This window comes from Triticum aestivum, chromosome 5A (genome assembly GCF_018294505.1).
Source record: "Triticum aestivum cultivar Chinese Spring chromosome 5A, IWGSC CS RefSeq v2.1, whole genome shotgun sequence".
In the NCBI taxonomy this organism is placed as follows: domain Eukaryota; kingdom Viridiplantae; phylum Streptophyta; class Magnoliopsida; order Poales; family Poaceae; genus Triticum; species Triticum aestivum.
In genome coordinates, this window is record NC_057806.1 from 595557514 (window position 1) to 595562049 (window position 4536).

Sequence of the window (4536 nt, forward strand, 5' to 3'; positions counted from 1 at the left end):
TCGCGCTAAAGCTTCTGCTGCAGTGGCGGGTGGCGGTGGCGAATGGTGCGAGGAGCGGGATATGCTCGGACTTCTAACTATCTTAGAAGGAGCAGTGTCCCGTCCAGGCGACCGTGCCTCGCTCGTGCCAGCATGTTGGTGTGCATGCTGGTCTTGAGCACTCCGAGATCCGCCAGCTCGATCTTGGTCCAGCAAACGCATGGTACTGTGAGTACCATAACGCTGCCGGTCCCACGCCTCCTGAGATGGGCGCGGTGCATGTACGGACGCCGAGGTCTTGGAGTGCGCCCGGTCATTGTGAGAGCCGGCTACGCCGCCGATGGGCAGCGCAGCCTTGTCCTTGGACCTGGCAGCACCGTGAGCTCCTCCGTCGACGCCCGTTCTTCCGCCGGCGTTCGCCCCACCAGCCGTTTGCTCCGGCGGTGGTGGGCTCGGCGCGGATGGAGTAGCTGCCTCCGAAGCCTTCTTCTTCGGCGGCATGTCGATGAAGATGATGAAGATCTAGCTCGCACGAACGCCGGATCTGGTTCACACAACCTCGACGCCCCCTACCTGGCGCGCCAAAGATGTCGGGGGACTAATCCACGAACACCTATGGGACCGGCGGGCCGAGTCCCTTTCGGTTCGGCGGGGGCGGAGGTCGTGCAAAGAGCGGATCGAGGTGAAGCACACGAGCGGTTTACCCAGGTTCGGGCCGCACGGATGCGTAAAACCCTACTCCTGCTTTTTGGTTGTATTGAGTTCTTGCTCGGGAGCGCGGAGTGCTACAGTACACACCAGCGGCTAACGAGACCGAGCGTGAGTGTTTTTAGAACTAGCTCCCCCCCTCTACGTTGCGCACGGGCCTCCTTTTATATGCTCAAGGGGTCACCGACAGGTGGCAATGGAGGCAAAGGGTAAAAATGGAAAGGTGCTGTGGTAGGTACAGCTACCTGCTACAGTGTATCATACCTAACCCTGACAGCAGGGGAGAAGGGCATTAAATGCCCGTCTGTGTCGCCTAAACAGTGCAAAAGGGACCGTCAGGGACGCCACCGCTCGCCACGATGGCAATCTTGTCAGCGCCGCTTGCCACTGCGCACCGCTGGCTGCACAGCCTCCCGCCACGCACGCCCGGAAGGGTCCCAGAGCGACACGTTGGTGGATGTGCTGGAGCGCGGGCACAGAGTGGTGGCTTGCCGCGGCAAGCGCCTTGCCGCGGTCGTTGTCTTGTCGCGTCCGGGAGCTTGTCGCTCATCGGGCCTTGCCGGGACGCGAGGCGCGCCGCGGCAAGTTCCTTGAGGTGCCTTGGTTGGCCTTCTCGGCAAGCTCCTCTTGCCGGGGTCTTGTCTCCTTAAACGCCTTGCCTTGGTTGGCCTTCCCGGCAAGCTCCTCTTGTCGGGGTCTTGTGGTTTCTTGGTTGGATACTTTGTTCTTGAATGGCTCCAAAGGAACCACGGAGGACCTTGGCGGTCACCCGGCAAGCCTTGCCGGGGGATGCTGCGACTGCCCGTGCATAAGTTCGGGATACTAGGGTACCCTACTCTAGTACACTGACAAACTATAACATGAATTCTGAATATGTAGAAGTCAAAAAACGACCCTAATCAACAATCACCGATGTACAATATTATTATATTTCTGACCATGATCAAATTATTGCTGTATAGAACAGACGACTCTAATCTCGCCGATGTCGTTTCCGTAGTGATTGATGCACTGCATTGGCAAAAAAGGGCGGTCAGTCCACATCAAAGGACCGATATCAAAGCATTGATGACCAGCTAGCAAAGAAAGATCATAAAATAATCGTGCATTGATTTCAAAATTTCACGGATCAAATGGGCAGCAACATCGCATCCATATCCACTAAACAAATGATCTTCCAATGGAAAGCTGCAAATAGCAGCACATAATAATAATATTAGAAATGAACAACCAGGCATATATATCAATGATACAACGTTATACATCGTGTAAGAATACACTAAATTCGTATCACCACAAAAAACTATGGTCTACTTTCAGAGAACAGTACCAAAATCACAAGTTTATGAACAAAGATTTCTTTCTTTCTTTCCCCGCAAAAAAAAAAGATTTCTTTCTTTGGTACAAAATAATGCTTGCAAAAGGAGGGCAAAGCAAAATTAAATGAAATGCGGAGATAGATCAATTCAGTTCCAATATGCACTGTATAAATAAGAGCTTCCATTACAGTCATAATCAGGGGAAAACAGGACAAAGAAAGGACAAGATAAGTACATAAAAAAGGACAAGATAAGATGATGTACATCAATGGATTCTCATCTCATAAGCATTTATCATGGTGCATTCTAGGGAAATCAAATTTCAGATAAAAAGTTATGAAATCTGGCGGATACCAATGGATGCACACACTACACATATTATGGGTGTTCAAGACCAGTATGCATGAAAATAGCTAGAAGGGGGATTCTTGCATATTCTAGATGATCTTGCAAGGAAATAAGAGAACAAGGGAGGTTCATGTGGGCTACTTGAGCCATCAGCTTCAGGTTACTAGATGAACAAGGGAGGTTCATGTGAGCTAGATGAAGATGCGAGTCCCAGTAGGGTACAAAGAAAACCAAGTATGTACATCAAGATTAATATACCTTAGTCTTCACGATGCTGCCCCAAGCGGGGTCTTGCTGCGGCTGTGAGGCGGTGAAGCTGGCGTACAGAAAATGGAGGCAAAATGCAGATTTAGACATCGAAAGTAGTATGAAATAGTTATCATTCTAATGTAGCACATACAAGTTAGGTCAAGCAACATAAAGTAGTATGAAACAGTTATCGTTCTAATGAAGGCAATATATTTTTTCTCTTATTACAAAAACATTTTATGTCTACACATCTCAATATATTCTATATGTTCTGACAAGTAAAACTTTCTGTATCTAAATTAGTAAAATGCATTGTCGTAGTTGCATGGCTTCAAGATGCCTTGATCTCAGAGCATTTTACCTAAATTTCTCTTCACCCCCACTATCAGAAAAAATTCATGTAGTTGATGTTCACCTCAGTTACATAAAACTCAACTTTTCTCACCTCCCAAGGATATCATTGACAAAACTATATAGCTACAATTGCATCTTGTTGATTCTCCACAGGTAGCTGTAAATATAGTACTGAATCTCAGGGACAAATAAGTACTAGATTACTAGTAGCATATATGTGCACTGCTAATGACATTGACAAAAAGATTCGACTATGTAGCAGATTTGGTTAGATTCAACTAGGTACACCATTTGCACCAAATCACAGGTAGAGCAAGTACAGAGGAGGGTACTGGGAAGCTGTAGTAAGCAGAGAGGAGAGGTGGAGCCTCGCCGGCAAGACGGCCCTTGTCACCGGTGGAAAAGGGGATGGGAAACCCTAGAAATCAAAAGGGGGGAGAGGAAGGAAACAAGGGTGGGGGAGAAGATCTTACCGGCATAGAAACGTTGGGGAGGGCCACCGGAGTAGGTTGGTGCGGCCGCCGAGCTCGCGCCGGGGATGGAAGAAGAGGGTCGCAGATTGGCTGCTGACTTGGGGAGAGTGGGGCGAGGTAGAAGGATGGCACAGCAGCCGGTCTTCAGTGGAGGAGAGAGATCGCCCGCTCCGGCCCCTCGCCGTCGCCTAGTTCTTCCCGGTCGGCATCGGCGCCGCCGCCGCTCTCGCCCGCTCCTCCTTTTTATTTCGAGCCAAGAAGACTGAGACGACTGGTTTTGTTCCACGGGTGGGGAGACGTGGGTGAAAACCCAGTGGAATCCCTGTGGTTTGGGGTGGATTTGGATGGGATATCAACCCGGCCGGGTTTAACCAAAGACGCATATAAGGTAGGTCGGGATCCTACCCCGACCGGGGTCAAAAGCACGTGGATTAGGCCAAAACCCCGCCGATCCCGGCGGGGGCGGGGATTAAACGAACAAAGCCTTAAGGAATGCAGTTTTGACATCCATTTGCCAAATTTCATAATCATAAAATGCGGCAATTGCTAACATGATTCGGACAGACTTAAGCATCGCTATAGATGAGAAGGTCTCATCGTAGTCAACTCCTTGATCTTGTCAAAAACCTTTTGCAACAAGTCGAGCTTTGTAAACAGTAATATTACCGTCAGCATCAGTTTTCTTCTTGAAGATCCATTTATTCTCTATGGCTTGCCGATCATCGGGCAAGTCAACCAAAGTCCACACTTTGTTCTCATACATGGATCCCATCTCAGATTTAATGGCCTCAAGCCATTTCGTGGAATCTGGGCTCATCATCGCTTCCTCATAGTTCATAGGTTCGGCATGGTCAAGTAACATGACCTCCGGAACAGGATTACCGTACCACTCTGGTGCGGATCTTGCTCTGGTTGACCTACGAGGTTCGGTAGTAATTTGATCAGAAGTTTCATGATCATCATCATTAGCTTCCTCACTAATTGGTGTAGGAATCACTGGAACTGATTTCTATTATGAACTACTTTCCAATAAGGGAGAAGGTATAGTTACCTCGTCAAGTTCTACTTTCCTCCCACTCACTTATTTCGAGAGAAACTCCTTCTCT